This window comes from Oncorhynchus nerka, linkage group LG23 (assembly GCF_034236695.1).
Source record: "Oncorhynchus nerka isolate Pitt River linkage group LG23, Oner_Uvic_2.0, whole genome shotgun sequence".
Classification (NCBI taxonomy): domain Eukaryota; kingdom Metazoa; phylum Chordata; class Actinopteri; order Salmoniformes; family Salmonidae; genus Oncorhynchus; species Oncorhynchus nerka.
This window is the reverse complement of record NC_088418.1, coordinates 45,315,342-45,327,266: the sequence shown is the minus strand read 5'-3', so window position 1 is coordinate 45,327,266 and position 11,925 is coordinate 45,315,342. Positions and strand designations below refer to the sequence as shown.

The window sequence follows — 11,925 nt, the reverse complement described above, 5'->3', positions numbered from 1 at the left end:
TTCACTTGTGGACTTCAATGCACAACACATCAGCTGTATGTGACCTGCCGAAAAACCTTTCCAAGCCAAACCTCTACACATAACATTGTTGTCACCATATTAGCTAAAGTAACGTCAAAGTCAGCATATCTAATAGAACTAACCTGTTAATAAACCCGCTAAAATCAGTAACGTTACAGTGTACAGTCAGTAAGCAGTTACACCGGTGGCAATAAATTAGTAATACCAAAAGTTTACCTTGACTTGGAAGAGTTCCAGTGTTGTGTTGGAAAGTCATAGCCAGCTAGCTAACAAAGCATCCCTCTGGTTGAGAAGGGTGTTTCAGTAGGCTAAACTAGCTAGCAGCATTTGCTAGCTAAGTAAGGGAAACTGGAAAGAAATGACAATCTCTCTATTTCTCTCTTGTGTCTCCTTCATTTTGGGAGAAATTAATTTGTTCAAAACTGTTCAACTATTGTCTTTCTCTGTCTTTGAGTCAGCTATTCACCACATTTTATACACTGCAGTGCTAGCTAGCTTTAGCTTATGCTTTCAGTGCTAGATTCATTCTCTGATCCTTTCATTAGGTGGACAAGGTTAGTTCATGCTGCAAGATCTCTGACAGGCTGGAGGACGTCCTCCGGAAGTTGTCAATTACTGTGTAAGTCTATGGAAGGGGGTAACAACCATGAGCCTCCTAGGTTTTGTATTGAAGTCAATGTATCCAGAGGAGGACGGAAGCTAGTTGTCCTCCAGCTACACGATGGCACTACCCTACAGAGTGCTGTTGGGGCTACTCTAGACCTTCTTTGCAAAATAGTGTGTTTTAATCAATTATTTGGTGACATGATTATACACTGCTCAAACACTTAAACAAAACAATGTAACTCCAAGTCAATCACACTTCTGTGAAATCAAACTGTCCAATTAGGAAGCAACACTGATTGACAATACATTTCACATGCTGTTGTGCAAATGGAATAGACAACAGGTGGAAATTATAGGCAATTAGCAAGACACCCCCAATAAAGGAGTGGTTCTGCAGGTGGTGACCACAGACCACTTCTCAGTTCCTATGCTTCCTGGCTGATGTTTTGGTCACTTTTGAATGCTGGCAGTGCTTTCACTCTAGTGGTAGCATGAGATGGAGTCTAGAACCCACACAAGCGGCTCAGGTAGTGCAGCTCATCCAGAATGGCACATCAATGCGAGCTATGGCAAGAAGGTTTGCTGTGTCTGTCAGCGTAGTGTCCAGAGCATGGAGGCGCTACCAGGAGACAGGCCAGTACATCAGGAGACGTGGAGGAGGCCGTAGGAGGGCAACAACCCAGCAGCAGGACCGCTACCTCCGCCTTTGTGCAAGGAGGAGCAAGAGGAGCACTGCCAGAGCCCTGCAAAATGACCTCCAGCAGGCCACAAATGTGCATGTGTCTGCTCAAACGGTCTGAAACAGACTCCATGAGGGTGGTATGAGGGCCCAACGTCCACAAGTGGGGGTTGTGCTTACAGCCCAACACCGTGCAGGACGTTTGGCATTTGCCAGAGAACACCAAGATTGGCAAATTCGCCACTGGCGCCCTGTGCTCTTCACAGATGAAAGCAGGTTCACACTGAGCACGTGACAGACGTGACAGTCTGGAGACGCCGTGGAGAACGTTCTGCTGCCTGCAACATCCTCCAGCATGACCGGTTTGGCGGTGGGTCAGTCATGGTATGGGGTGGCATTTCTTTGGGGGGCCGCACAGCCCTCCATGTGCTTGCCAGAGGGAGCCTGACTGCCATTAGGTACCGAGATGAGATCCTCAGACCCCTTGTGAGACCATATGCTGGTGCGGTTGCCCTGGGTTCCTCTTAATGCAAGACAATGCTAGACCTCATGTGGCTGGAGTGTGTCAGCAGTTCCTGCAAGAGGAAGGCATTGATGCTATGGACTGGCCCGCCCGTTCCCCAGACCTGAATCCAATTGAGCACAACTGGGACATCATGTCTCGCTCCATCCACCAACGCCACGTTGCACCACAGACTGTCCAGGAGTTGGCGGATGCTTTAGTCCAGGTCTGGGAGGAGATCCCTCAGGAGACCATCCGCCACCTCATCAGGAGCATGCCCAGGCGTTGTAGGGAGGTCATACAGGCACGTGGAGGCCACACACACGACTGAGCCTCATTTTGACTTCTTTTAAGGACATTACATCAAAGTTGGATCAGCCTGTAGTGTGGTTTTCCACTTTAATTTTGAGTGTGACTCCAAATCCAGACCTCCATGGGTTGATAAATTTGATTTACATTGATAATTTTGTGTGATTTTGTTGTCAGCACATTCAACTATGTAAAGAAATAAGTATTTAATAAGAATGTTTCATTCATTCAGATCTAGGATGTGTTATTTTAGTATTCCCTTTATTTTATTGAGCAGTGTATTAAGTATAGTTTTACCTTTATTTAACTAGGCAAGTCAGTTAAGAACAAATTTCTATATTCAATGAAGGCCTAGGAACAGTGGGTTAGCTGCTTTGTTCAGGGGCGGAACGACAGATGTTTACCTTGTCAGCTCGGCGATTCGATCTTGCAACCTTTCGTTTACTAGTCCAACGCTCTAACCACTAGGCTAGCTGCCACGTAATAATACTTAATAATGATAACTTTTGAATGTTTTACAATTAATGAAATCACTGAGGAGGATGGTCCTCCCCTTCCTTCTCTGAGGAGCCTCCACTGATACAAAAGTATGTGGACACCCCTTCAAATGAGTGGATTTGACTAATTCAACCACACCCGTTGCTATTAAATCAAGCACACGCCGTGCAATCGCCATAGACAAACATTGGCAGTAGAATGGCCTTACTGAAGAGCTCAGTGACTTTCAACGTGGCACCATCATAGGATGCCATCTTTCCAACAAGTCAGTTCATCAAATTTTTGCCCTGCTAGAGCTGCATCGGTCACCTGTAAGTTCTGTTATTGTGAAGTAGAAACTTCTAGGAGCAACAACGGCTCAGCTGCGAAGTGGTAGGCCACACAAGCTCACAGAACTGGACTACCAAGTGCTGAAGCGCATAGCGTGTAAAAATCATATGTCCTCGGTTGCAATACTCACTACTTAGTTCCAAACTGCCTCTGGAAGCAACAAGAACTGTTCATTGGGAGCTTCATGAAATGGGTTTCCATGGCCGAGCAGCCACACACAAGCCTAAGATCACTGTGCGTAATGCCATGCGTCGGCTGGAGTGGTGTAAAGCTCACCGCCATTGGACTCTGGAGCAGTGGAAAGGCGTTCACCATCTGGCAGTCCGATGAACGAATCTGTGTTTGGCGGATGCCAGGAGAACACACTCTGCCCCTATTCATAGTGCCAACTGAAAAGTTTGGTGGAGGAGAAATAATGGTCTTGGGCAGTCTTTCATGGTTTGGGCTAGGCCCTTTAGTTCCAGCCTTTAGTTCCAGGATAGGGAAATCTTAGCACTACAGCATACAATGACATTCTAGACAATTCTATGCCTCTAACTTTGTGGCAAAAGTTAGGTGAAGGCTCTTTCCCGTTTCAGAATGACAATGCCCCCCCCCATGCACAAAGCGAGGTCCATACAGAAATAGTTTGTTGAGATCGTTGTGGAAGAACTTGATTGGCCTGCACAGAGCCCTGATCTCAACTCCATCGAACACCTTTGGGATGAATTGGAACGCAGACTGCAAAAGCCAGGCCTAATCAGCCAACATCAGTGCCAGACCTCACTAATGCTCTTGTGGCTGAATGGAAGCAAGTCCCTGCAGTAATATTCCAACATCTAGTGGAAAGCCTTCCCAGAAGAGTGGAGGCTGTTATAGCAGCAAAGGGGGGACCAACGACATATCAATCCCCATGATTTTGGAATGAGATGTTCGATAAGCAGGTATCCACATACTTTTGGTCATGTAGCGTATATATACACTACCGGTCAAAAGTTTTAGAACACCTACTTATCCAAGAGTTTTTCTTTTTGTTGTACTATTTTGTACATTGTAGAATAGTAGGGAAGTCAGTAACTATTAAATACCACAGATGGAATCATGTAGTAACCAAAAAAGTGTTAAACAAATCAAAATATATTTTAGATTTTAGATTCTTCAAAGTAGTCACCCTTTGCCTTGATGACAGCTTTGCACACTCTTGGCATTCCCTCAACCAGCTTCACCTGGAATGCTTTTCCAACAGTCTTGAAGTAGTTCCCACATATGCTGAGCACTTGTTGGCTGCTTTTCCTTCACTCCAACTCATCCCAAACCATCTCAATTTGGTTGAAGTCGGGTGATTGTGGAGGCCATGTCATCTGATGCAGCTCTCCTTCTTGGTCAAATAGCCCGTACACAGCCTGGAGGTGTGTTGGGTCATTGTCCTGTTGAAAAACAAATGATAGTTACACTAAGTGCAAACCAGATGGGATGGCGTATTGCTGCAGAATGCTGTGGTAGCCATGCTGGTTAAGTGTGCCTTGATTTCTAAATAAATCACACAGTGTCACCAGCAAAGCACCCCCACACCATCACACCACTTCCTCCATGCTTCACGTGGGAACCACATGTGGAGCTCATTCGTTCACCTACTCTGTCTCAAAGACACGGCAGTTGGAACCAAAAATCTCAAATTTGGACTCATCAGACCAAAGGACAGATTTCCACCGGTCTAATGTTCATTGCTCGTGTTTCTTGGCCCAAGCAAGTCTCTTCTTATTATTGGTGTCCTTTAGTAGCGGTTTCTTTGCAGCAATTTGACCATGAAGGCCTGATTCACACAGTCTCCTCTGAACAGTTGATGTTGAGATGTGTCTGTTACTTGAACTCTGTGAAGCATTTATTTGGGCTGCATTTGCTGAGGCTGAACTTATCCTCTGCAGCAGAGGTAACTCTGGGTCTTCCATTCCTGTGGCAGTCCTCATGAGAGCCAGTTTCATCATAACACTTGATGGTTTTTGCGACTGCACTTGAAGAAACGTTCAAATTTTCCAAATTGACTGACCTTCATGACTTAAAGTAATGATGAACTGTCGTTTCTCTTTGCTTATTTGAGCTGTTCTTGCCATAATATGGACAAGTAGGGCTATCTTCTGTTTACCACCCCTACCCTGTCATAAAACCGACTGTTAGGCTCAAATGCATTAAGAAGGAAAGAAATTCCACAATTGAACATTTTAACAAGGCAGACCTGTTAATTGCAATGCATTCCAGGTTACTACCTCCATGAAGCTGTCATCAAGGCAAAGGGTGGCTACTTTGAAGAATCTCAAATATAAAATATATTTTGATTTTTTTTTAAACACTTTTTTGATTACTACATGATTCCTTATGTGTTATTTCATAGTTTTGTTGCCTTTATTTGTCTAGAAAATAGAAAATAGTAAACAAACAAAGAACTCTTGAATGAGTAGGTGTGTCAACTTTTGGCTGGTACTGTATATGTTAAATGTTGGCTACAGGAGCATTAGATAATTAGCTATGAATGTATTTTTTTTTTGGGGGGGCACTTTGAGCACCTGCCCCTCCAAAGATCTGTGCATGGCCCTGCTCACATGGTTCTACAGTTATTGTATCTGAATATAAAGCTGGAATTCTGACCAATAGGGTTGCTCTCTATATCGCCAGTCTGGTGGACTTTGGAGAAAAGGTTCCTCTCACCCACACTGATGATCACTGAAAAATATCAAATAGCCCTCTTTTTCTCGCAAACTGCACAACAGATCTCAAATGGAATGAAGGCCACCTTATTTACAAAGCCTTTATCAACTCTTTATGCAAAAAAAAATATATATATAAGCAAAGGAAACTAACTAAGGATTCTGTTGGTAAGAAATCTTAGGACAGGTCAATGGACATTTCCTCTCAGACCAATTTACAGCCAATGACATTTAACATGTTCAAATCCATCCGACCTTATCCAAATAGTGAGCACATAACAATATCATATACTTTACATCTTTTGAACATATATTTTTTATTTAACCGTTATTTAACAATGACGGCCCACCAAAAGGCAAAAGGCCTCCTGCAGGGAGGGGGCAGGGATTAAAAGTTAAAAATGTATAAAATATAAATCTAGGACAAAGCGCACATCAGGACGTGAGACAACACAACAAAAAGAGAGACATAATAAGACCACAACGTAGCAAGGCAGCAACACATGACAACACAGCATGGTGGCAACATAACAACAACATGGTATAAACATTATTGGGCACAGACAACAGCACAAAGGGCAAGAAGGTAGAACATCTGATTATCTGACTAAGATTCCTGCATTTTTTGTTGATGTGATAAAATTAGGCTACAGAGAGAGAGAGAGACTATGCTCTTGCACTTGTCCACAATCTCTGTCTTAAAATAGTAACCAATCATTACTTTCCATACAATACCATGATATATCAATTGATTATTCAAATAACATTGTAACCTAATTACTTATTTGTTCACCTTTTGAGTCTAGCCTACGGTGTTTTATTTCATTTTAACGACGGTAGAGGGCCCTAGTGTCTTCCGCTTCCATCTGCATCAGATGCAACGGTATGCAGCGCGCCAATATGCTATCAAAAACAGAAGTTCAGCAGCTCCACTCCGTGTCTTGCAGCTGACCCTCGTTTGGCGATACCTTGACAGTGCGGGTGGTTGACCACAGTTCAGTCTGCTTGGATCAGAGGACAAGTAAATGTGTCCACCTTGCGCTCCTAAGACTCTTCAGGAACGCTGGGTCCGAATCTGTTGGATTCGAGTCAAGACATCGCCTCTCCTTGTCACAAGCTGTAGAAACATTGATTAACTTTTGTTCCTCCATCGCAGCTGGTTTCAGAACAAGGATTGTTTTACATTGACCAGTCGTTTGGTGAGTCAATCTTTTATTATGAGATTAAGATTTCTTGTTTCAGAATGGAATGACATTGGTCTCCAAAAGTAACCTAACCGAAGTCACTTGGATGTTCATATGGCTACATTAAACGAGAGCTAAAACTGTAAAAACGACGTTAAGTAAGTCAGCGTACTTTTAGTTTCATATCTATTTCTCATTATTTTTCTAAAGTAATTATGCAATCTCCCGTTCTATTTCCACATACGCGTTGGTTCCACGTCAGTAGCATGTCAATGTCAACTGTAGACTAATGATGTGACACATCTCCTACCTACCTGTGCCCGACAACTATGATATGTTTTCTGCGGCTCATATTGGATAGGAACAAATAATTAATGCACAATCTGTCACATGCAGCCTAGTGGTTAGAGTGTTGGGCTAATAACCAACCGAAAGGTCGCTGGTTCGAATGCCCGAGCTGACAAAGTGAAAATCTGTCGCTGTGCTCTTGAGCAATAGGCGCAGTGAATCAAATTAGGGTTATGTGACAATAAAACATCTATACACTAAAGAAAGGGCCAAACGCATAAACAATGGATCAAATTCAGCCCATTATATTTTCACATGCAAAGAGAACGGGGTTTCTATTATATCTGTAGGCCAATTAAAATGCTCAAAGGAAAGACATTACTTGAAGCTGTACTTTGTTTTTTCATAATATAAAACATGAGCAATGGAGTAAACTTAGTTTTTTGTTTGGTAATAATAAGGCAAGACTATTGTAGTAAGCCCAAAAGGGAATGTTTAAGTCATATTCTTCCAAAAACAATGGGTATGTCATTAATTGAAACAACTAGAAATGTTACATACTGTGGCTTTTAATGTAGAAGATAGTCTAATATGTCAGTGACCCCCATTCCCTGTGCAAGCCAAGCAGTGAGAATTATCACATTGCTGCTGCTCATTTCGCATTCATGTCATCTAGGACTTGAGCTGGCTGTGTGGAGTGTTGTGTAACAGATCTGATGTTCTCAGAGTACACACACACACACACACACACGCACGCAAACACACACACACACACACACACACACACACACACACACCCTCAGACCAGGGTTCGCACAGGATTGGCGAGGGGACTGCCGAGAGGCAACCACTGCTTAATACCATAAGCTCAATGTGACAGAATGAAATAATGGAATTTTACATTGTGAGATCTTTCAATGTGATCTTTCAATGTGATCTTTCAATGTGATGTGCCCTTCAACTTACCACCTGGAAAGATTGGAATGTTATTCTATTCTATTATCCAGGCAGGGTGCAGCATACTGAAATACACACAATTAGTGTTGAACCTTTTCAACAGCTTCTTCAACAGGTATGGAAAAGTGAACATTGAAAATACATCTTTGCTAATGTCATTTGCCACATTGACTCTGATAAAACAGTGCACACATCAGGCAGGTTTTTAGTGTCCCTTTGAAAAAAGCGGTGGTTTTTGGAGGTCTTTCTTTAGCGTGTGGTGCACTATGGCTCAAAGCACTGACTCAGGTCTCCACCCAGGGTTTGGAAGCATTCAGCCTGTAATTCCATCTACTGAAGTAACTACGACACCACCCACATTCACTGCTGACTCAACATTAAATGACATAAATGGCACTGGGGACTGGGCATGGGCACAGAGCTCTGGCTTTGGCGTGGAAAGAAAAATAAATGTGCTTATTTGGAGTGTTTAGACAAGGTCTCGAGTGTACAGCCCTCAGGTGACACGCCAGCACGTTGTATTTTCCTCGTCCTCGCTTTTAACAGGCTTTGATGGTATTTTCTTAAGCAATGAATCTTAAAGTTGTGTAGAGTATAGATTTACAGAGAGGCAATGCACCTATCGCCCATATATCTCCCCTCCCCTCCCCTCTCTCTCTCACACACATCACCATACAGTATGCTCAGATCTCACTATCGCCCAAGGCTCTTTGCGGCAGGATTTGTTATTCTTTTTTAAACTCCAGATGTGTTTAATTTGTCACCAAGTCTGCCTCATTCTCCCCTGACCACTTAGCAGCCACTTAACGCAATCCATCACAGGACTTATTGAGCCTATTCATCTGGCCTCCCCTTTATTACAGATAGTGTGGGCCAAGGGAAGTGGCAATGTCGTTAGCAGGATGAGGGAGTGTGTGTGTGTGTGTGTGTGTGTGTGTGTGTGTGTGTGTGTGTGTGTGTGTGTGTGTCCCGCCTTGGTTCTACTTGACTTTACTTCTACTAGGTGGGTGCTCGGAAGAGCTGTAGCCTCACGGATGGGGAATATTGTTTAAATGTTGTTGCAACGTTGTGATACATGTGTCTCCAAAGCGAGACAGCCGTTGAAGCCAGACGGATAGACCGGGGTGTTCCAGTCTAGAACCTTCAGCTTCCCTTGGCAGGAGAGAAACGTTGTGAGATAGATGATGCTAATGTCTCACTCTGGAAAGAGAGAGAGAGACGGAGCTTGGCACTGCAGCCCCTGGTGCAGCAGCATAAGGCTGTATAAACCCAGAGTGGTGGTGTGGCCTCAGAAAGAGGTCTCCTGGGTCTCTCTGTTTATTGGGTCTGGATGGGGAAATGGGGGGATAGATGATGGGAGGGGAGCGATGGAGAGGATGACCTCAGCGATGTTGACTGAGACACTCGTTTGCCACTCAAGCCCCTTGGGGAGGCTAGGACAGGGCACAGACGGTGCACAATCATACCATATAAGGGCTCAATTTGAGAGGGAAGGCTAGGAGAGTGCTGTGTGACTGTACACAACAAGACAGTGAGGGGGTGAGTGTTATTGAGGGATGGCTGTCGATGGCACCAGTGCCAGGGTCTAAGAGAGATTGTGATAATGGATAATGGGAGGTAATTCACCGCACTTCGTGATCTCAGCCAACCTGGTGTGAAATAAACTGTCTGTGTCTCAAATGACACTACTATAGTCAAAAGTGGTTCTCTATGTATGGAATAGGGTTCCATTTGGAACGCAGACAATTTCCCTCAGTATATATGGTGTACTGAGCAGCACCCATTTTCTAAATGAGGGGGGAAAAACGCAATTGGAGCTGCCAGCCCAGGACGTAGACATACATTTGTACGGTGTTAATTAAACAGCGTTCATTTCGTAGTTGAAGAGAAAATGTGCAGTCGTTTCCCGTCATTCCTCATAAAAAGGTGACGCATAGTACATCTATGCGTGATGTTTGGAGTTTATTTCTGTCAGTTATCTTTAGCGCCAGCAGCAACACAGATCGGCTGGTTTCTAGCTAAACAGATTAGTGCTGAATTGACCGTTATTTAGAGCACGGAATCATTGGCTTTATTTCTGAATGAATAATTTCAGAAGACTGCCCTCCCACATATGCGCGCACTCTCTTTCTCGCTCTCTCTCTCTCTTTCTCTCTCTCTCTCTCTCTCTCTCTCTCTCTCTCTCTCTCTCTCTCTCTCTCTCTCTCTCTCTCTTCCAGATATGAATGCACCTGCTAACAGCCTGCCGCGCAAAAAAAGGAGTATGTGACGCATATCAGTGGTGATGCTGTTGCTCGCCGTAACGCTTCTGCAGATGGGCCTCATCCATCCTTCAGTTGGTGTGAGCGTGTGTGTCAGGGCTAATCCATTGATAAACAGGAGCCACAGCACCCTGACACATCCACAGCTTCTCGGAGAGGTTCACATTGCCTCTCCCTCCCCAGTGATATGGAGCTCCTTTTATATAATAAGAGATTATCAGAATGATGAACTGCCTGTCAGCACGAGGATGCAGCCACCTGTTCCCCTGAGCCAAAATGGCTTACAGCGCATTGAGGGTCTTTACATTAGCACACCATTGACAGCCATTTGACAGCCTCAAAGTACATTACACCTGATTTCTCATTACGAAGAAAACTACAGAGAACATTTATACATTTACATTTAAGTCATTTGACAGCCATTTGACAGTTCACCTTAAGACATCCAGTGGAACAGCCACTTTACAATAGTGATTTCTTTTAGGGGGGGGAAGAAAACTACAGAGAACATAACACTTACACCCATTATACATTTATTTCCTGCATTAGACATAAACATGCTTTTCTCGGATCCAGAGACCTCATCCCACATAAACCAGACAACCTCGAATCGCGTGCCTTTTCCATTTTTACGACTCACTGCCTTGGGAATTGTATATTAAAGGCTTCTCGTCTGTCATTTCACATAGCTTCAGATTCCATCAGGAAATAAACTACCGGTCCAAAGTTTTAGAACACCTACTCATCCAAGGGTTTTTCTTTATTTTTTAATGATTTTCTACATTGTAGAATAATAGTGAAGACATCAAAACTATGAAATAACACATATGGAATCATGTAGTGGTTTCTTTGCAGCAATTCAACCATGAAGGCCTAATTCAGTCAGTCTCCTCTGAACGGTTGATGTTGAGATGTGTCTGTTACTTGAACTCTGTGAAGCATTTATTTGGGCTGCAATTTCTGAGGCTGGTAACTGTAATGACCTTATCCTCTGCAGCAGAGGTAACTGTGGCTCTTCCATTCCTGTGGCGGTCCTAATGAGAGCCAGTTTCATCATAGCGCTTGATGGTTTTTGCGACTGCACTTGAAGAAACGTTAAAGGTTCTTGAAATGTTCAGTATTGACTGACCTTCATGTCTTAAAGTAATGATGGACTGTCGTTTCTCTTTGCTTATTTGAGCTGTTCTTGCCATAACATGGACATGGTCATTTACCAAGTAGGGCTATCTTCTGTATACCCCCTACTTTGTCACATCACAACTGATTGGCTCAAACGATTTAAGAAGGAAAGAAATTCCACAAATTAACTTTCAAGAAGGCACACCTGTTAATTGAAATTCCAGGTGACTACCTCATGAAGCTGGTTGAGAAAATGCCAAGAGTGTGCAAAGCTGTCATCAAGGCAAAGGGTGGCTATTTGAAGAATCTCAAATATAAAATATATATCTATATATATATATTTGTTAACACTTTTTTGGTTACTGCATGATTCCATATGTGTTATTTCATAGTTGTGATGTCTTCACTGTTATTCTACAATGTAGAAAAGAAAAACCCTTGAAATGTGTTCTGAAACCTTTGACCGGTAGTGTACATCTACGTTGATTTG

At 43.3% G+C, this 11,925-nt stretch overlaps 1 protein-coding gene across 1 annotated transcript in view; it reads left to right on the top strand.

Moving 5' to 3' along the window:
* The first annotated feature begins 6,576 nt into the window (after window positions 1-6,576).
* The window catches only part of LOC115106918 (ras-related and estrogen-regulated growth inhibitor), a 38,584-nt gene continuing 33,235 nt past the window's right edge, over window positions 6,577-11,925 (top strand). Inside the window, exon 1 of the mRNA XM_029630130.2 lies at window positions 6,577-6,825. The gene's annotated coding sequence lies outside the window, so the exon portion shown is untranslated. The remainder of the gene's footprint in view (window positions 6,826-11,925) is intronic.